Genomic DNA, 23516 nt, shown 5'->3' with positions numbered 1-23516 from the left:
AAATGATTAAATAATTGAAAGAGAAAATTGATAAAAAAATTGATCGTGTAAGACGAGCATAAGATGAATTAAAATTCAATATTTAAATTTTAAATGATTATCTAATCGCAAAATCACGAAAATAATTAATTTTTAAATATATATTATTAATTTCTTCTATAAAGAGCCACCGAGCCCCCAGACCTCCCCCAAATGCTTCTGATTCCACTATAGCCCCCCCTCCTAGAAGGCTTCAGCGTCCACTTGGGGGGGGGGGTAACGGTACCGCCCAATTTGGGAACCTATGCAGTAGAGTAAACCTAGCAAACCGTCTAGCAGGATATTAATACTGTTTATAGCAAATATCTCATAACTAGTATACTTTGATCTCTTTTGTGACACCACCCAAATTTTACACAATTTGATGGTGTCTACTTTACCAGATGCAATTAAAGTTTCGTTGCTACAGCTTTACTGTCGAAATTATGAGGTAGAAAATGCACTATTTTCTGCTAGTGGAGCGATACGCATGAAAAAATGCAGCCAGCAGGCAACGCTCAGAACGCCACGCAATAGTGTAGTATTCGCAGAACGATGTTCAAAGACTTATTGGTTTGATATTTAAAACTTTTAAATTATTCGGAGTGATAAATGTCATTTTTAATTTAATTTTGTCAAAGAGGTTAACTAAGGTTTTAGGAAAAACTGTCTAATCTGTACAAAGAAATTGATTCCCTTTCAAGACGCATTCCTTTATTTTCTTAAACATAAAAAAAAAAACCAACAGATATCCATATTTATTTAAACTTATAGCTACGCTGTTTGACAATATAAACGAATAATGGTATCCTATCATGAAAAAAAAAAGTTTAAAATATGCCACAACTTCACAAAGTATGAAAACGTAATTAAATCTGAGGGCGAGTTCAACAGAAATTTCAAATCGAATCTTCAAGTCAGGAAAATCATTTGTTGGCACAAACAGTCTGCCAACAGACTACAAAAGTGGATAGTGATAGAATGCAGCCTCGATTGAAGAAAAAAAAAAGGCTTCCAACACCGTTTAACTACCGTGAATGATCGGAGGGAAAAAACAAAGCAGGATGAATAATGTTCCTTTTCTAATGCATTGAAAGAAATATGGTTCGCTGAACAAATTGTATAAGATGTGTATTTTGTCTTGCATTGCATGCTTTGTAGAAGATCATTTATTTTAGGAATAAAATAAATTAAATTTTATTCCTGAAATAAATTATAAAATAAATTAAATTTTATCCCGTATTCAGATACGGGAGAAAATAAATTTCATCTCGTATCTGGATTTTTTCGCACTTTCCCGATATGATATTTCAACACATTTAATAGAAAAATTACGAATTTCTGGGGTTTTTCTAACAGGTGGTAGGAATTGTAAAAATTCCATCTCCACAAAGGTCAGCATTGGGATGCCTAGTGCGTTACCGAGTCTTCGCCAGATACGCTGAGCGGGGGAACAAAAGTAGAAGAAATGCCCCACCGTTTCAACGTTCTAGTAAACGTCACAGAACGGATCGCACTGCCTGGGTCTGTGTCGCTACTTTACCTGGAAGATGCCCATCGGCTATCCTCCAGATCAAGTCCCGGTGAAATGGTTGTCTCCAACCATTTTTGATATTGTTGAATAATACTTCCGCATTCGTTCCCAGATGAGGAGTATCACATCTAGAAAGCTGAAGAAATATTTCCAGAATAATGTTTGCGATTTTAATTGAAGAACATTCATACCATCTGTCTTAAACGTTTTCTTGTGTCATTACATGGTGGATAATACCACTCGGGCACAACCTCTGCGCTAGGACCAGCATGATCCGTGGTCCCAAAGTAGGGAAGAAAATGCCTCAGAAAGTACTTCAGAGTTCCGGATGCATGGTTCGAACTTAAGGCCTTTCGTATGGTTTTAATTGTGTTCACAATAGTATAAGCATTTTAGCTTAGGAAGCGCAAATCCCCCTTGGTTACTTTTAAGTTTTAGGCATTCTTTTTCCTATTTTCATGCTTCCTATTATTCCAGAAAAAATCTATTAGTGGGTTATAAAGTTGATTTTCTTGAATTTCTGTTATGTCAGTTACGTTAATTGTATGCATTGGCATTGAGGTGACATTGCTTTTAATATTATAGCTCTGCCGTAGAATGACCAATAAGTGGCCTTAAACGAATTTAATTTTCCACTACATGCGTCCTGTAGTTTCCGGACGGACAGAACCGAACTCGCCAGAAAAGAAACGCCCAGTACTGTAGGAGAATGTACTAGGGGAGTTAAACCATACGGAAGTCACGTTGTCTGGAAATTTCCAAATTTTTTTTTTTTCTGCATTTACGTGTATACCACTGACGATGGTGAACTGCTGCAATATTTCAAGGTATATGCAAATAGAATCAGATTTGCAACTACATCATCAGCATTTTCCACAACTTTCCTCTGTCTGGAGACTAGGGGTAGCGGTATTGCTCTGACTGCAGGAGAGTAATCTATTTTTTTTTTGATGAAGGGTTCTAAATCTATTGAAAAAAGGAGAGGTTTAGCGGGAAGCCATACCTTACTCCTTTTTGCATACGAATCGGTTCTGAGAGGAATCCGTTTTTAACTACAGTAAACCCTCGATTTAACGGACTTCGGATTTAGCGGACACAATTTCCGGTCCTTATGTCACATGTGAAAATTGACACCCTGTTAATTTTAAAATGTTTTTCACCAAGATTTGCTTATAATTAAATTAACATTTTTTTTGTTATTAATTTCCTGTTATTTTTAACAAATTTTGGCGAATAGGCCATCATATGTTGGAAAAACACTGTAGTAATTTAGCCGACATAAATGAGTCAGAGCGCATAAAACATGTTCTCCGAATGATTAGGATGTGACCACACCAATCGCACTGTAATTGGTTCTTTTGTCGCGGGGCGTGACGTTCTGCGGCAGTTTTATTATACACATTTTCGTAATTTTAGGGAGTTAATTATAAAAAGACAGCAGAATTCAAACGTTCAAAAAAAAAAACTTGATAGTTTTTGGTAGGTTTCGATACTAATGCACCTATAGTGCATTAGTCTCGCTGATGGATCAAGTTTTTTTTTTTTTTTTTAATTCTATTTTTTTATATATATATTTTTCATTTATACATAGTCTGTTCTACAGAACAAACAGAAATTTAGGCTTACAATCAACGGGGAGGGTGGTACAAAGGACGATGAAATACATCTCATACATAAAAGTATCGCAAACATTCGTGACATGAGGGATTTCAACCACCAACCTGTTAGTTGGAAAGCATGCTAAAGGAAATAATTGGCACGATGAGTAATTTATGGCGTCGCTGTAGAACGGTTAACTTCTCCGCTCTTTCTAGCGGCTATGGGTTAAATCCTTGCATGGATTCATGTGATTATCCGTGGATTGGAGGTGAATTTCACCGCCAGGTGAGAGACAACAGCTCTATTTATTGGAGGCATTTATAAATTAGCTTGTGAAATCAAAGACATATATAAAAAATAATACAATAAGAAAAAAATCTTTAGTCCAGCTATTTGTGAGGTCTTCAGTTGCTCTTCCTTCCGGCCCCCACTCTGGTAATACAATGAGAATGTCAGACACATCGTGTGATTCTATATGCTTGTTTGAAGACTATGACTGAAATTATTTTTTTAGTTTTGTAACTGAAAGAATCAGTTACAAAACTAAATAAATAAATGAAGAGGCGTGACATGGCTAAGACCTGAAAATCTCCGAAATGGTCATATAATATTATAGTATGTTAAATATTTTGATTTATGGATGGTGAGGAAAGGACTCGAAGGCATGCATTTACTTAGGAGTACTCTTACAATTTATGTCGCATTAATTGGACGCACCAATTTCATATAGAAAGAGTTAGTTTTAAAGAAAATAAATGAATATACTCCATAGAAAAGACAACGTTCGGGTCGTTTTATTATTATTGCTTAAATAATTTGTAGCATTTCGTAAATGCACGCACCATGAATTCCTTTTATTTATTTATTTATTTATTTTTTACAGATACTCATTTTATTCTTTCAAAGCGGTTCTAGGTCGCCACTTATGTTAATAACATCATCTTCGTTGTATGACAATGAAAAAAAAAAGCCACTTAATTTTTACAAAAATAATTAGCAACGTTTTAGATGGTTCTATTTTAATTACTAGCTCAGATTCATTTAATGTATCGTAGGGCGGATTTATCATTCTAAAGTGCTCACAGTGTATTGAGAGAATCAATTAAATAATTATTTATCTGATTGTATTTGGGAAAACGACTTTTCTAATGCGTAATATGATAAATTTATCTACCGACCTTTAGTATACATTAAGCGAATGAATGTCTTTCCTAATGAGAATATGGGGATTGTGAATATGAATTAAACTGAATGAGTATATGTATTTTTCAGAAATATTTTACGTTGTTATTATTCTACAGTAAACGTAATGAAGAATGTTGTAACTGATTTCATAATAAAACGAGACAACATGTCTGCAAATGAACATTGCATTTTAATGAATTAAAGAAACTGATAAACAACAGATTCCAGTAAAATGAAATGAAAACAAAGATTTTGATTTAGTTTTTAAGAATATTTTAATTATATTTATTTAAAACATTAGTATTAGTTATATGTAAGATAAATAAATGTTTACTTTTTGAATATTTTACGGCATTTTCTTAATTACTAAGAAAATATAAATACACCATTAATTATAAAAGAAAATGAAAATTAAATATTTAAATAAATTATGAGAACTCGATATTTTACCATTGAAAAATGTAAATTGAATTTTAATACTTCAATAAATTTTACATCAATATTCGTTGCAGATGTAGACGGTCTTAAATTTCCATTTTGGAAATATATTCTTCATATAATGTTATCAACTTTAATAAGATTCATAAAACAAATTGTTCGATTTAATGGCCATCGCATGTTCTTAGATACCTAGGATATATTCCTTTTCCGAGTACCATACATATTCGCATCACTGGAATTAATGCGAGCGACTGCCTGCTGTGAACAAGTAAAATTAGCTCATCCAATTTATGTGGGGTGTTTCATCCCGCAAGCAGGCAAACCGGCCCCGTGCACACACACACAGACTACAGTCATAAATACTTACGGCAAGGAAGGCAACGGGAAACCACCTTGCCTCATATCTCCCTAGTAATCAGCTGCAACCCTCTCAAAGACAGGAAACCACAGGATTAAGATTAGTAAAGCACAGCTTCGTATAGCAGTGACTCCCTGAACTGACGGGCCTTGCTTAAGTCCGTCAAGTTTCAACGCAAGCTGATCGAAATCATTGCAGACTAATATTTGCAAAGTAATAGGGATACTTTGCAAATTAGATATCTAGTATGCATGACGCAGCATTAACTGCATTGCTAATACGATCGCTCTATTGTGAGAAGTGAGAATAAAAGTAAGTTGTGTAATCAAGAGTATTTTAATTTTTTTTTTAAATTCATTTCTACACTTTGCAACATGTTTAAGGACAGCTTAGCACCTTTCACAAATTTTATTAGGCTTAAGTTTGTGAAATGATGAAGAATTGCCCTGATAACATTTTCCACTACTGATAAATGGAATTTAGTTCATTTCTGCACTATCTAGCACTTACTGAAGGAATTTGTGAAATTCGTCCCTCAACTGACATTTTGACTTTTCTCAAATATAAGATTCAGACTGGGACTGTATTCTGTCCAATATAGGTTTAAGCGATTAAGCCATTACATAAGTATATAACTGTCCAGAATGTGAATATAAATTTCTTTAATTCTTCCAGATAATACGATAAGGGGATGGGGTGGTACGAATTCAAATCTAAGGAAACATTTTTAGATGTTTCCTTAGATTTGAATTCTAATAATTTGAATTTGAATTTGAATTCCACAATACAAGTGTGAGGATACACTCTGAAGAATAAGATCTGATTTGAAAATGATTTAATTCATCACTCTACTGCTCTTTAACAGTATATTGCCCACTTAAACAGTTTGTCTCATCAAATTTAGTATGGAATACGAAACTTAAGACCTTTCTGCAGTACTACTGCGCTTAATCCCTCCAGTTAATCCCTAAGAGGACATGCAGGCAACGTAGATTTAGTTCCCAATACGCACTCACTTTTAAACAACGCAAATATAACAAACTGTCCAAGATTATTACATGGGACCAAATGAATCATTATTTAAATGAAACACATAAATCAAATCAGCGAATATCAAAAGAGTAGATTTTATTAATCTCGGTTAATATTGTCACCTCAGATGCTAATGATAAATTGAGTTTTAGTCTCCAGTGCATCTTCTGATCTGGAAGAGTAATTTGAATGCAAATAAACCTTCAACTCCCCTCATCAAACTCCTTCCAAACATGTTCAGTGAAGCAGCTGAAATGTCTACAGTGAGAAACTAAACGCCAATTGAAAGTTAAATGATAGAAGGGGAAGTATGTTTCATTAGTTTCGGGAACTCTGTCGCTTTCGCCGATGTTGTTTCGCCGATGGTGGGAAAGATCTGAGTTTGAATCTCCTGTAAGACACGATGAGGCGAATATTTTTTTTTTTTTATTTATTTTTTTATGGATCATGCAGTTAATAGACCTAATAATCCAATGGCCGCATAGTCGTAATTAGAAATTCCAACAGCTTATCGTTGAACTAGTGCACACTACCAGATAAATTCCTTGCCTATTATAAAGGAGAATGATGGAGACATCTAATGGAAATGAGACAACAGTCTTGTTTTAGTGTGAAAAAAAGTTTTTTTTTTGATAATATTTAGTGCGAATAACATTTTTATAAATAAAGGTCGACACTGGCGGTATATGACATAAAATTTACAAACAGATTGGGGAACCGTGTAAGTAATTCTAAAATAATCAATATTATTTAAAATAATCAATATTAATCATTCGTCTTGATAGTTCAGCCCATTTTTGAGTTGGTTGGCCTCAATATGAAGATGGGAAGACTTTCCATTTACGACGCGAATAAACCTTTTAAGACAGGTGAATTAGCTTTGCAAATATGAAGGAGGGAGGAATTTCCTCCTAGATATCGTTTTTTTTTTGTTCCATCCAGGAATCGGACAAACTAGGCAGGAGAACACATGCAATTTACACCCACCAATATGCGCATGAGACTGACCATCTTATCATGAAATTATGGTTATGAAACCACTTAGGTCATAAGAACCTGTAAGTAGCACAGATTATTATTATAATCTTAGTAGTTCCGGTCGAAAATCAAAACATCCTAACCCGTCAATATATTTTCTTGCTCTGCAGTTCCCTATATTCGCAAATACTCATTGTAACTGCATGGAAACTTCATCCCTAAAAGCTGTTATTTTAGGTATTAAAAGCAATGACATTGTAATGGGAATATGCTGTTGATATTAAACGTAGATGGTCTTTAAAGGACAAGATCCAGCAAGAACTAAAATAGTAATAGATAACAAGATCTTAGAACAGGTGAATTCATTTAACTACCTAGGATGTATGATCACATATGAAAATGAAAAAGACAAAGGTAAAAATTGCAAAATATTTAAAAATAACAGGTGTAATTAACTCTATATTTAAACCAAACCTAGTTCAAAAACAAACCAGACTAAAAGTATACAATACATTAGCCTTACCGGTCTTAATGTATAGAAGCGAAATCTGGACGATAAAACAAAAAGACAAACAAAGATTAACAACAGCAGAAATGAAGTTTATGAGAAAAACTGCAAAGTATACCCTATTTGATCACAAAAGAAACGAAGATATTATGAAAGAATTCAACCAAGAACCAGCAATAGAAAAAATTAAAAAATATAAAGATAAATGGATGGAACACGTTCAAAGAATGAAAACAGAAAGATTACCAAAACAAGCCTTAAAGTACAAGCCATTAGGAAAAAGAAAACCAGGACGTCCTCTTAAACGATTCAACGATGACTTCTAAGGCCGGAACAGGCCATGCTAGGCCTAAATCCTTGATATGTATGATGATGATGATGATGATGATTAAACGTAGATGGGATCTTCCACGATAAGTTCTGACCTCTATCGTCAGCTCAGTATCGACAATGCTTTTGGTTAGATCGATCAGAGTGGAAGGATTACTTCTTAATCCACAAAACAGGCAAACAAAGAAAGAAACAAACAAACAAAAAAAAACATTCGCCGCTATTCACGCAAACTAGCCTCATAGCCTACGCTTTGACCTAATCCGACTTGGACACAATGTTTCTTCAGTAAGGAAATCCAGTAAGTCTATCTAAATCTTCTTTTAATGTTAAAAACCAAAGATTTCATATCGTCTGAATATACATTTCGATTTTCTTAGAACAAGCAAACAGTCTAGCAGGATATCAATACTGCTTATAGGAAATACCCCAAAGCCAGTATACTTTGATCTACCTTCGGACACTACGCAAACTCTACACAATCTGATGGTGTATACTTTACCAGATGCATTTTGTCTGCTACACATTTACGGTCCGAAAATTTGAGGTCTTCAATGCACTATTTTCTGATAGTGAAGCGATACGCATGAGAAGATGCAATAATAGCATAGCATGCGCCCAAAGACTTGTCGGTTTCATAATTAAAACCTTTAAATTATTAGAAGTGACATAAATGTCACTTTTAATTTCATTTTGCCAAAGAGATTAATAAAGGTTTTAGAAAAACTGTCTAATCTAAAAGCGAGTTCGACAGAAATTTCAACATGGAATCTTCAAGTCACGAAAATCATTTGTTGGCATAAATAGTCTGTGAACAGATTACAGAAGTGGAACTCGACAGAATTAACAGCCTCGATCGATTAAAAAAAATCGTGCTTCCACACAGTTGAATTACCGTGCATGCTAGGAAACAATAGAAGTAGGATGAATAATGTTCCTTTCTAATGCATTGAAATAAATATGGTTCTATGACAAATTGTGTATTTTGTCTGTTATTGCATGCTTTGTAGGAGGTCATTTATTTCAGGAATAAAAAAAAAAATAATGCAGAGTTTTCCCATAGTGAAAGAACTGATATTTGCCTACGACTGGTCGAATGTTAGAAAAATTACTAGAATACTGTTATCGAAATATTCTTAGTACTTAGAATACTAGTATTCTACGTATTAAACTTTTTCGATTGCTGTACTAGTAAGTAAGTTTGAAAATTCAACACAGAAATAGAATAAAATAGAGTTTTTTGATCCGCTCATTCTTCAAGTTAGGAGGGGGTTGGTACAGTTCCGGTTAATAGTTGAGATTATCCAAATATTCGGTGCATCGTGTTTAGATTCTCTTTTTTCTTTTTTAACTAACCATCAGCAAAGAGATCATAGTGGATATTCAGGGATTGGATAAATAGCAAGTGAGCCTTCTTTTTTCTTTTCAACAAGTGAAACATGTTGCAAACAGAAAATTTCATTCTTTATTTGTAGAGAAGTGGATCAAATTTCACACCGTACTACTATCGCTGCAAGTAGCATGAGATACAATTTCTACTGCTGAATAATCGCTTCAATAGCATAAGGTCAATTGTTAGCAAACGAAGAAAAACATTTTTTTCTATTTTTTTTTTTTTTTTACATTGAAGGAGAAAATCAAATAAGATCAGCTGCGTGTGTGCTGCAATTGTCGAATAACAAACATTCCAGTGTTGTATTAGACAGATAAAATTCATTTGAATAAGTACATCAAAAGGACGCAAATAAACCTCCTCCACTTTCCGACATACGAAATTTGACAAAACTGTCTTAGAATTTCGCCACGTTTTATTTATATACGAGAATTACCTCGCACCTTCTTCTCTTTTACTACGACCCCCCCCCCCCTTCAATATAGTTATTATTGGTTGCTCTGATTAAGAATGATATGGCGGGATGGTCTATAATGAAGAAATCAGTGAAGACGGCATTACTGCCGTACTTTTGGTTCTGATCGATTTTTCTAATTCGTAATTTTTTATCTTTCTATTCGTGTTTCTATTTATATTCATCCATGCATGAAAAGCAATTTCTGCAAGTCTGTTAAAATGTTACTTTATCGAAAATTGTTAATGAGTTCCTTCTACCCCCCACCCCCCAAACAAACAAAAAAAAAATTCAGAATTAAATTCATCGAGTTGCACACAACAAAAACCTTCATTGCCTGCATGGATTCTACTCAGTTATATTGAAAAATAAATTGTCGTTACTTAATGGACCTTAATAGAAACATTCCCTTGTGATCATAAATAGTTATTTCATATCTTAACTGAGTATTTTTAATGGTGACTCCAGACCACAAAGTTATAAACAGAAAGTTGTAAAATGTTCCACTTTTTCTACTAATAAACAACATCTAAACATAGACACGTGCTAAGCACATGCCAGTAATTTATATTCAAGAATTATTTTTTAATGTACTCGTATATAGTTGTAAAATTCTTCAAGAGAGGTCTTGCTTATAATTTTCAGGCATAAAAAATGGCAAAACGTGAAAAAATGTATTTAAAAACAGCAGACGGGGAAAAATCGAATACATAAATCGATTTGGGAAGTTGTTACAGCTGTTACACGGACTACAGTGAAGTTAGGAAGTTGCACGCAGCTTATGTATTAAATCAATATCTTCGATTTTGTTTATATCGACCCCACCACCAAAAGGTCGTTTACTTTCATACATTCATACTGAGATGGTCTACATACAGGTTTAATAATCCAGTAACCCTGCTCTGAGTGACGTCAGGCCTTTATAATAGCAGGGTATTGGGTTCCAACTGGGTAATTTCTGTTTGCATAAAAAAAGATGTGAGAATTATTGTTAAAATCTTCGTGCCACGCTAATGATAATAAATCCTATCCTTAACTTGAAAAGGATAATGTTATGTCCCTTCTAATAATGAAATTAATGACATTATCAGAAGTGAATTTTGGCACACTTGGCTTTTTACTCCACTATACTTCGTTAGTAGGCTCGGTTAGCCTAGTGGTTATGCACTTCGCAACCATATGCCTGGGGAAGGCGTGTCCTAGGTTCGATTCCCTTCGACGACGTGAGAAGCTTAAGTATCTTCCTCAGCCATAGCCAAGTTAGCCGGTCTTGGGAGTGGACAGCAGGGCTTTTTCCGCCCGTTTACCTGTGGTTTTTCATCCCGCAAGCAGGCAAACCCCCGTAAACACACACGGACTACAGCCAATAGTCAGCTGTAGTCTCCACCAAAAGGGATGCAGCAGAGGAGTGGCGTGCCGGCTGTATTATTTCACCGTGACTCCTCATTAGGAGGAGACCGAATCCATCTGAATCAGATGTAAGGGAGAGATAGATAGACACTTCGTTATCCAATAATTATCCTCTGAATATATCTTTTCGTAATCGGAGGGTCTCGCTGCTGAATATATACAGATAGATATCAAACCTTACTAATACCCCGAAAGATATTCAACAGGTAAAATACAAAAACCCATGTATAATGAGAAACTAGCTATAAACTTTGTAAACCACACACACACTTCCCCTTATTCCCTGCTAATCGGTTCGCGATATTGGTTAAGTTATCAATACTGAGCACTAATGCAGTCGTTGAATAATAGTGAATTATAACAATCCCACAACATAATTTTAAAGGAAATAGTGATTCCCAATTTCTAATTCACGCTCGCTGAAATAAGTGCGGATAAGTGCCATTAAGCAACTAATTTTAATCTTTCTAAATGGGAAACTTAATATATTCATTACTTTATGAAATAAAACCAGTACTTAAATATCTACAGCGATAATAGGAGGTATCATTATATTCGAATATATAATAAAGAAAAAGTTAACGAAAATTGTTTTAAGCTTACATTGACAGTAGAAGGCTGCCCATAGTAGTTTACACTTGTTGAAAACTACCTTTACTGTAAAAACCAAAGGAAACTAATCCACAACTTTCACAGCACAGCACGATGCTCACTATGTTTTTTTTTTTTATTTGTTGACGAAAAAAATTGCAAGAGCCTGTTTCAACAAAACGTCATATTCAGAGAGGGACGACAGAAAAGCTCCAGCCATTGAGGGGTGATTGCAAAACTGCAACCTCTTCTCTGTAATTATCCCCAGCTATCGATTTGTACAGCGCATGTCTCAAAAAGAATTCTCAGGGTATTTGAAGTATAAACGCGATATAAAAGTACCACATTTATACTTCAAATATAAATGCGATACTTTTAATATAAAGTTGTATTTGAATAGTACGAATATAAATACATTTACAAAACTCAGTTTTTAATATTTACGAATGAAACAATATCTTTCACATTTTATTTCATGCTGTTTATTTATAAAAATATTTTTTCTAAGAAAATCAGTGTTAATCTTAAGTGCTTTCTTCGTTTATTTATTTTTATCTGCATGCAAAAAATTCTTTGCAACAGATAAGATTTCTTATAATCTTCGTTTTTATATATCACTAATAAAATTTTACATTAGTAATAACGAAAATTTGACATTAGTAATAACGCAAATATCAAAAATTTCCTTGCGCTCTACTTATTAAGCTATTTATGTAATATAAAAAAAGATGTTTTTATAAATCTCTCTAAATTTGTCAAAAATCTGAAAAAAACAAACGTTTTCATAAAATGTAAACTCAGAATTTTAGTTCAATTATATTTAATTTAAAATCCGAAAATTATTTATAAAATATATTACTAATTTACATTTGGTAAGTACGGAAATTATTTTAATCTAAAACTTTACTTGTGGTACTGCAAATATAGGGAACTTGAGCCACCTTTGCTACAAGTTGTCCTCATATGCACTACTTGACGTAGTGCACAAGTTGTATACTGTGATAAGTATTTTTTAATTGTTATTCAGATCGATGCATCATTCAATTGGGTGATTATGATTTCTTGAAGTAAGTCCATTAATTATTTTTCTGAGAATATGTTATTTAGGAACTTCAACTCTTTTTTTTTTGTTTTTGTAACCTATGAGTAATTTAGAAATGGATACGATAATTTGTAAATTTGTTTGCTGTTTTCTTCTAAACTATTCACGAATTCTAAACCTGTTGCATATTACTTATGTATGTGGATTAAGATAATCGGAACACCTCACTAGGGAGAAAAAAATGTGGGCTTTTAAAGTTACATTCTTCAATAAGCAGTGGTCCCACATGGTGATAAAAATCATCTTCCAATTAAAGACCTTCACAGACATCTATAATGGAGGTTTCGAATGAACATTATTTGTTTGAAAATAAAGACTACCCACTCGACCATCCAAACCCAGATACGCAGCGGAAGGATTGCAATGAGAAAAGACCCAAATATCACGGTAATAAATTTGTTTCCATTGATACGTTTTAGGTGTTTGTATTTCTTGCAAGAAACAAGTTTTTGTTATTAGCGGTTGAAGGAAAAATGCGAAAAACAAGAAGAACAAATATTTGGTTTTCTAATATTTATTTATATGTCACTTCTACCCATGAACCGCTATAAACTTATAGTATATTAGTAACGTGGTAGGACCAACTTTTCTTAATTTAGAATATTATTATTTTTTAAAATCATATTTTAATCCATTTTACATGGTCGATAACTTCTAGAAACCAACACAGACTTTTTTCAAGCCATTTTAGGCGGCCAGGAATCGAGAAGGATTATCTCACAAGGGGCAGTGAAACACATCTCGCACATAAAGATAACACAAACATTCACGACTCATTTCAATCAATGTTTTTAGTTAGGAGATGATTTCGTCTCCAGGTTTGAGATTACAGGTCAGTTTATTGGAGGCCTAAATTGGCTTGAAATTTATTTCCATGTTTGGTCTCGGAGGCGAGGTTTCCAGACTCTCTTCAAAAATAAATGAAAAAAAAATTATTTTAAAAAGAAAATATTTAACCATCTGTGGTATTATACTACAGGTTTATAAACTTTTCTACTTGAAACTTTTGTACATTGAAATCATTAAAAGGAAATAAAAATTTAGGGTAGATAGTCAAATGTTAACCGGCACACTGGCTCAACAATTCAGAACATGATCCTCCATCTACCGGTAACAGTAACATCAATCATCTTCATAGGTCCACAGTTAATTCATTAGTTTCTTGAAGCCCGGAGTACACATTATATTATACCTATGTACTTTTTAGTTTACCAGAAATATTAAAAATGCAATTTATACAACACTTCAATAATCAAAAATACAGATAAAATTAATTTCTCTAAATAAATAACAGTCAAAACCACTATTAATATTCAGATATGGTTCTATAAAGAATAAGGAAAATTGTTTGTATATCATGCAGTCTGTAAACCTTGACACAAGTCAAATCAACTGAACGCGATAGTATAAACATATGTTCATGTTAAACACATTATGTTTAGGTACAAACATCTGCTAAGCCTTCCAATATAGCAGAGCTATGGTTAAGCTCTTAGAAATGGAGATTAAGTGTAAATGGATTATAACAAGAAACCGAATTCGCAAAAGTTGATTAAAAACTGTAAAGGATGGCGATGTGTAAGTAAAGCCAACTCTAAAAATTAAGACGATCCCTAGAACACTCAATAGTGGCCGAAAGACCGTCCATCTCAGCGTTGGCTCCACTCAATGATGGCCTTACACCCACCACCGAGCAAAACCGCTCAAATTCCGAAGAAAAGCATTCACCGACAAAGCCCCTCACCGGGCCGTGCCGGAAAACACCTTCCCCAGAGATTCAAATTGCTCCCTTAAGGCAAAAACCTTAAAAGAGCGAACTCAAACTGTCGAATCTCAGCGTCCAATTAGTCGCAAAAGTTTTCTGTCATAATTTTGATACAATTATATTTAATTTAAAATGTTAAATTTTTATATAATGTATTATTAATTTATTAATTTGATAATTATAGAAATCAAATTGATCAGAATAGTTTTTTAATCGTGGCACTGAAATTACAAGTAGCTTCAGCCATCTTTGCGACGAGTTGTCCCTGAATGCACTGCTTGCTGTATAGTAATATTCCAATCCTAATTAAAACAAAGTTTTAATGTCCACTTAATAAAGTCAAACGTAATTATGAGTTTAAAAAACTCTCTACTAAAAAGTAACAAAAATCATCCCCCCCCCTTTATGTTTCAATTTTAAAAGAAATCACACAGTAATTTATGTTCGTCTTTAAACCTCAGCAGTATTAAAATATTAAAGATTATGAAATATGTTTATTGGAGGTCTGAAGTGACTGAAAAAAGTTCCAAGTTTGTTCTCTAGAGGAGGGACACAAGTCTATGTAAAAAAATTAATAATAAAAAAAAATATTGATAAACATAGCTAAAAATTTTAAACAATGTTTAAAATCTACTGTAGGTTTTCAAGTAACCTTTCTTGGCTGGGAGCAACATTAAAATAAAAAAATTTCCATGACAGTCACTCTTCCACATCTTCCTAGTTTCCTATTTCTCTCTCAAAATCATGGCTTCGATTCTAGTAGCACACTTGAGGAGTTACAGAATTAGTCGAATTTTGGCTCTTATGAGCGAGTTGTCTATAAAACTTTTTTTTCTTTCTTTTTTTTTTTTAATTTCATAACTCAAAAAAAAAAAAAAAACTCGACCGTAGAACTCACACTCTTTCACATAATAGCACCATTTAGGATTAGAAACATGAGATGAAGTGAAATGTCGGTCGCCCAACCTTTCTTTTAGCATCCTAGTGAGAAACTCAATGAACTTCTTTAGGAATAAAAGTTTTGCCCATCACAACATGGAAGAACTCCCACGTTGGGGTAGGCGCAAAAAAATAATAAAACAAATCAATTAAGTTATTTATATTAATAAATTAAATACAATATTATAACATTTTTGTATTGAGGGTCACAAAATTGCTCCAAATACTACTCCTATTAACCTAAAGAAAAAAAAAATCTCGCAGTTCTTTCATATTGGACTACTGCATATCTGATTTGAAGTTCACGTTCCACTTCATAAAGGTCGAAACTAGTCTGGGGTGGCCCTCCCCTTAATGCATAACATTATACATATCCGCAAGGAGATGTGTTTTGCATTATGGGAGATACTGAGATAGAAGTGATGTGAACTTGCTCCACCTTTGCAACGAATTGTCCGGTTTTGTACCACCTTACTCCAGTCCTGAAGATACTTTCAAGCGCAAACTTTGTTTGCTCACACGTGGATAAAGGATTAAACTAAATTTATCATTTTCACTAGTTATATTTCCGTCATCAAATTCGCAATGAAATAATTGAGTGAATTAACTTTGAGGAGTTCTCTGCAAAAATGATATGCTTCCAAACCCTCCTGGATTCGATAAATCATAATATATTTTACTTAAATCGCCAATCGTAGACATCTTAACATAAAATAAACATAGACAAGCACTGGTTCAGAGTAAATACATTTTTAATAAACAAATATTTACATGGAAGACAATGAAGAACGCAAATATCTGTGTTGAGAAAACATTACATAAAAGACACTATACATCTGTAAAGTACATTCCACACTTTCTTTTACTACACAACAATTAACATTCCTCTATAATCAAAAACGGAGAACGGTGGTTCATAAATGAGGATAACACTTCCAAGAACTGTCCAACCGTTAGAGAAGAAGATTCTAAAACCATCAATATAGAAACATCCTTGAAATTGTATGCAAGAACCTCTGACATAAGACGAAACACGTTAGCATTTGCTTTCTAAACATCACGATGTTAGGGTGTTAAGAAATCATTACATAAAAGACATAAGCAAATATTTACATGGAAGACAATAATGAATGCAAATAGCTGTGTTGAGAAATCACTACATAAAAGACTACATAATCTTTAATTTAATTTAATTAATTATAATTATAATTAATTAATTATAATTGAAGATTTGTGGATTGCAGAAATTAGTTGATAGGCGGAAAAGGGGAGATATGATTGAGACATTCAAATTGCTAAAGGGTTTCTATAGAATTAACTCAGAGGATATTTTTGAGATCAGGACTGGTGGTGGGAGAACTAGGGGACACCTATGGAAGCTGGGCAAGAGTGTGGTTAGCAGGGGGTGTTAGAACTGGGTTCTTTAATTTTAGAGTGGGAAATTAATGGAATAAGCTGCCGAAGTCTGTTGTGGGTGCTAGGACGGTGAGTGAGTTCAACGCAAGGTATGGTAGATACTGTGAGAATGTCGTATAGTTGTGTGGACATGATGTTTAGGGCCTCCCTCGATGAGTCTAAGGACTCCCTGGAGTAGCCCGAAATAATAATAATAATAATAATGGCCATTCCTAAAATCTTATTCACTGTGATATCATTAGATTCATCTATTAGCAAGCTGAAATGTTCACATCCAATGTTCGCAATTAAATCTTCTTAAAAATACTCACTTAGATTATTGTTTACAATTGCAGAGCACTTGGTTCGGTGCATTTTTTACCTTGGGCATAATTTGACAGTCTGGGATGATATTTTTGCAACGATGTACTAGATGATTGCAACTGTTGAATGATGAGTGAAGACAAAGAATTAATGCTAAGCTACCTTCAAAGTTTGCTGTCTCATCAGATTTCTTCACAAGCATATTTGTAATAGGAACAATCTTTTATGGAACTCCAGCAAGATGTTTCTTAGTTTCGCTATGCTTTACAGCTGACATTTAGCAGCTGGATCACACTTCAAAAACTTAAAGTGGACTTTTGCAGCGGCACAAGGAACTTCACACATCCATTTACTAAACATTCCCATTTGCAACGACATCCTCCTAAATTTTTGCTTGTAGGCTTTATTTTTCTCTTTGCTCATTTTCGAAGAAGACTCTTTACTGCAAGGAATTACAATCAGTCTTTGAAAACTTCCCACTCGCTGTCGTAATTACCAACCAGAACACAGTGCAAGAGATTAACCTGTAGCGGTGCAATCAATTCAAGGCGACAACATTGCAGACTGTTGGGTCACGTGAATTACTGATATCATCGCGCATTTAAAATGTACGTGTAATAGGAATATCGCTATACAGCAAGTTGTGCATAGAGGGACAGAAAATTTGGCTCAAGCTCCCTGTAATTTCAGTGATTGTCGAAAACTGTATTCAGATGAATATGAATTCTACAATTAACTAATATAAATTAAGAGCATATTCCATAAAACATTTAATATTTTAAATTAAATATAATTGTATCGAGATTACCACGGAAAACTTTCATGAAAAATTTTATTGTTTTTAAACATTTTACTCATTTAGAGAGATTTATTAATATACCTTTTTGGTTATTATTTAAACAGATATAATAGATGACAGAATAAAATTATGAAGAAGTGGGGTGTCTCCTAACTTGTTCATATGCCGTTTCATTTTCCCTATAGTTATTAATTCCGTTTCACTGATCATTAAGTGTACGGAATCATGCTTGTGTTATTTTAATAAACATTAGTCTTTCGGTTTCTTGTTGTAATCCATTTAGATTTAATGTCTGTTTCTAAGAGCTTAACTATATTGAAAGGCTTAGCAAATGTTTCTACTATCGCATTGAATTGATCTGACTTGTGTAAAGGTTTTCAGTCTGCATCATGTACAAACAATTTTCTTACTCATTATAGAATAGTATCAACAATATCTGCATATTAATAGGGATTTTAACTGTTATTTAGACAAATGAATTTTAAAAATGTATTTTGATTATTGAATCATTTCATAAATTAGTTTTGTACTAACTTCTTGTAAGCGAAAGAGTACACAGCTTACTTGGTGTAATGTTTTCTCCCGGGTTGAAGAAAATAATGAATTAATAACTATGGGCTTATTGAAGGTGATTGTTTCTATTACCAGTAAAAGGTGGACCATGTTCTTCATTGCTGTGCCAGTGTGCCCTTTAACATCTCATTATTTAGACCTACATTTTTATTTTATTTTTCGTTTAGTTTAACTTATATATCACTTCCAAACACAAAAGGTTATAAACCTGTATTATAATAACATAGGTAGCTAAAAATTTTCTCGAAGAGTTCTACATTATACACAAATTGATAAACATATTTAAAAAAAATACTTTTTTAAAAATATTAATAACCTTGGGTTTGCTATGGTACTAATAGTCTATGTTTATAGTATTGCATGAATAGAAGTGGTATTAAATAAATAACCATTTTTAGGTTTTCATAATTTGTTAAGTTGTGACATATTTAAACTTTTTCTCATGACAGAAATTTATTCATTTACATGGTAAGAAAGTGTAGCTATAAGAAACATGGATATCATTTTTTTTAAACATGGATATCATTTTATATTTAAGAAATAAAGGAATGCATCTCGAAAGGGAATCAATTTCTTTGCAGATTATACAGCTTTCCCTAAAATGTTTTTTAATCTCATTGCCAAAATTAAATTAGAAGTGACGTTTATCATTTGGAATAATTTTAAACTTTATAATATGAAACCAATAAGTCTTTGAGCATCGTTCTGCGCATACTATGCTATTGTTGGGTAGCGTTCTGAACGTTGCCTTCTGGCTGCGTATCGCTTCACTAGCAAAAAATAGTGCATTTTAGACCTCATAACATCGAGCAGTAAATCTGTAACAGCGAAACTCTGACTGCATCTGGTGAAGTATACTCCATCGGATTGTGCACAGTTTGCGTGGTGTCAGAAGGGAGATCAAAGTATACTGGCTATGGGATATTTGCTACAAACAGTATTAGTATTCTGCTAGACAGTTTGCTTGTTTTCCTCTAATGCTACCGTTCTAAGAAACATGTGATCGTATATTCAGACGATATGAAATCTTTGGTTTTTAACAAGTGTTTTGAAATATTGATTTTATTCTCTGAAGGTTTTCTTGGCCATAATTTCATCATAAGATGGTTAGTCTCATACCCATATTTATGTGTGTAAATTGCGTGTGTTCTCCTGACAGGTTTGTCCGATTGTGGATGAAAAAAAAAAGTATCCAGGAGGAAACTTCTCCAACCTTAATATGCGAAACGCTAATTCACCTATGATGAGCTAATTATACTTGTCCACAGCAGGAAGTCGCTCGCATTAATTCCAGTAATGCGAATATGTGGTACTTTGAAAATGAATGTAACAAAGTTATCTAAGAATTTCTCATGCGATGCCCATTAAAATCCAGCAGTGTTTTGTAAATGGCATTAAGGTTCACCACATCAAGAATAAAATCTGTGCCATATATACCATTTGCACTTTTCAATGGCAAAACTCGATATTATTTATCTATTTATTTATTTTTATATTATCTTTTAAAATTAATAGTGTATAATAATTTTCTTAGTATTTAGGAAATTTTCTTAAAAAATCCCAAAAATTAAAATATTTTAAAATTGCATATAACTAATTCTAACAGGTTTAATAAATATAATTCAAATTTTCTTAATAATTCATGCAAAAAAATGTTTTTTCACATTTCATGTTATTAGAGCGCGTTGTTCACCAATTTTTTTTAAATATATTAAAATGTAATGTTCAGCACCAGCGAATATGTTTACTCATTTTATTATGAAATCGGTTACAACTTTGTGGTAACCGATTTCATAACTGGCTTTCTATCTGAAATTGTTCCGCACAATTAATATCACATAAATCGTAAGAAAGCTACAATATATATAAAGAACCTTGTGATACCGAAGCACCCAGTGCACCACATATAAAATAAGCCGGTTGGTACTGGCGCATACACCAGTATAGTGTTGTTTGCAAATGAGCGAGATAAAATGGGCCACAACCCCATCGTAACTATTCTCGAATTCATTCACGCTGACTGTGCTTAACTTCCACAGGCAGTCCATTCCAATCACACGCGCTCTATGAGAGAAAAATCTACCTCTCACCCCTGCTTGACGACATTCATTCTCAGCTTCCACGGATATCCACTCGTCCCTTCTCACAATCGATAAAATCAAAATCTCGATCGTACTAGTATATTAAATGACCATTTCAGAGGTTTACACTTCTCTCTCTCATATCACGCCTCTTCGTTTATTTATTTATTTTCGTAACTGATTCTTTCAGTGGGATTTCTTGCAGTGTGGCTTTATGAAAGGAATGGCAAATCGCGATAGTTTTAACAACCAATAAACTTCTTGTAGTTGGAGATTGCTTGTTGATGCCTGCCAGGTAAATAAACACAAACATCTGCGGGCACCACGGAGTACAGAAATACTAAATAAACAGTTGAGGAGTTGGAAAAAAGCAGTATCTGACGAAATACTCGATGATTTGATGAAGGTTGGGACACAGTGTGATGACAAGAGCGAATCTTCAAACACTCATTTGGATGTTACAGTTTGATTGTTTAGAAGAGTGTCTTCTTGGCATACGTAAGGTTTAAAGTTTACTAATACCGATAAAGCAATGTCTGAATACCACTGCATATCTTGTTACAAATCAGGTTCATTTCTTCGAGATCGGTGTGTTCATCTGTTAATGATTACTTTGCTTCAAGATGATGCGCAATGGGGATAAGGCGCTGTTGTGCGCGTGAAATATCTTCACGACTGTATATATAGATGCTGATGATTTCACATCAGTTGCCTTAGTATCCCATAACGCAATGCACACATACCCTTAGAGACATGTATAATGCTCTACATTATGGGAAAGGCCACTACCCAGATCAGTGTCGACTTTTATTGAGGTATATTTAAAGTGTCCGGATACATCTGCAAAAATTCGTGCGATCCCTCAGATCGCCCAACAAAAAATGATCCTTCGGATTACTTAACTCGTTACTCAGCAGTGGCTGTACTCAGCGACAAGCCCACCCTGTCACCGAACAGCACCTTTATCAATGGTCCAGTGGGAGACCCATTCTACCACCAAGAAGAGCCGCTCATATCTAAGGAAAAAGCATCCACTTTGGTGATCCATCTCTGTGGAAACCACTTCACATGCGATTCCCTCCTTTCCTACACTATATATATATATATATATATATATATATATATATATATATATATATATATATATATATATATATATATATATATATATATATATATATATATATATATATTCCGAGAATACAATCCTCGGCGTCACCGAATTGCTTTAGCTTTGACTATTTAAAAGACATGGGCGCTGCTCAAGCGTCCATATATTCGCCTCTTATTAGTGTATTTGATAAAGGTTTCCCTGGCATGACAGCTGTTTCTGGTTGATTCTTGAAAAAACTGGTTGGTTCTTTTCAGAGACCAGGCAGAAACTTTAAGAGACCAAAACCTCTTGTTAATTACTAAGGAAATCGAAATGCCCGAAAAGTGTATTTTTCGTAAGTGAACTTAAGAAACTTTCATAGTTTCTATAAACATTCTTCTTTGAAATAATGTTGGATTTAATACCAACTCTGCCTATGTAATTTTATAATAATTTTAAGCAGAAATGAAGCCTTTTAGCTCTTTCTTTAGAAATTACTTACGCACTGACCTGACCGAGATTTCACTTACGAAAATACTTTTCTCTGACATTACGATTTCCTTAGTACTGAAGGAGAGTTTTTGCTATCTTAAGGATTCTGTCTTAAGAGAACTCGAGCATCCAGCGATTGGTGTTTTCCGGGGTGGCCTCTATCGGAGCCGTGTCGGTGAATGATTTCCCTGGAATAAAAGCGGTGGTAGGGTGAGCCTGTCACTGAGTACAACCACCGCTGAGATAAAATATCCTAAGAGTCACTCATTGAGTTTAGAATGAGCTGGGGGATCGCCTAGTTTTTGGAGCAGATCCTTTACTTATCTTCGGCTTTGAGATAATGTTGGATCTAATACCAACTAATGCCTATCTAATTTTACATCTCCGAAATGAAACCTCTTAGCTCTTTCTTCAGTTGGTGGTCTTTTCAGAGACCACCAACCAGTTCGAAACAGCTGTCAGGCCATTGAAACCTTTATCCAATGCACTAATAAAAGGCGAATATGTGGACACTTGGGAAGCGCCCATGTCTTTTAAGTAGTCCAAACTAAGGGAACTTGGGAATGAAGGATTGTATTCTCGTAAGCTCTCTGGTCAACGTACTAAATTATTAGGTTTGTCAGTATTGGGAGCAATGGACCAAGCCTGAATACCACAATCGAAATTAACAAGCAAGGGATTTCTATCTGCATCGAGATGTTGGATACTAGCAAAGCGGCCATAGTGAAAATTGGATTCACTGTATTTTTAGGGGTGGGGAAAGGTCATTCTCAACAGCCAGCTATCGACACGATAGTTAGGCTACTTCAAATCAAATCAGCTGATTTGATAGGTTAAAGTGTTTATTTTTTTATTATTTTTTTTAATCATTGCGAAAGAACTAAGACTTGTTATGAGGACAGTGTTATATCAACTGTGTGCTGTTCTGAGGCGCATGACTAATTTAAATCTATAAAAATCTTATAAGCTGTTCTTGTCCTAAAGGGGACGCGGATCTAGATCTTTTCAAAAGGACTAGAAGCGACTTTACAAATAGTTACAATTACGGATTCATATTCCTTCCTCACTTTTTGAATAATTGTAATTAATATGGATTAACTGATGGATTCAGTTAAACACGTT

The sequence above is a fragment of the Typopeltis vanoorti genome, chromosome 2 (assembly GCF_054136105.1).
Source record: "Typopeltis vanoorti isolate ZY-2024b chromosome 2, IOZ_Tvanoo_1.0, whole genome shotgun sequence".
NCBI lineage: Eukaryota > Metazoa > Arthropoda > Arachnida > Uropygi > Thelyphonidae > Typopeltis > Typopeltis vanoorti.
This window is presented reverse-complemented; position numbering follows the sequence as displayed.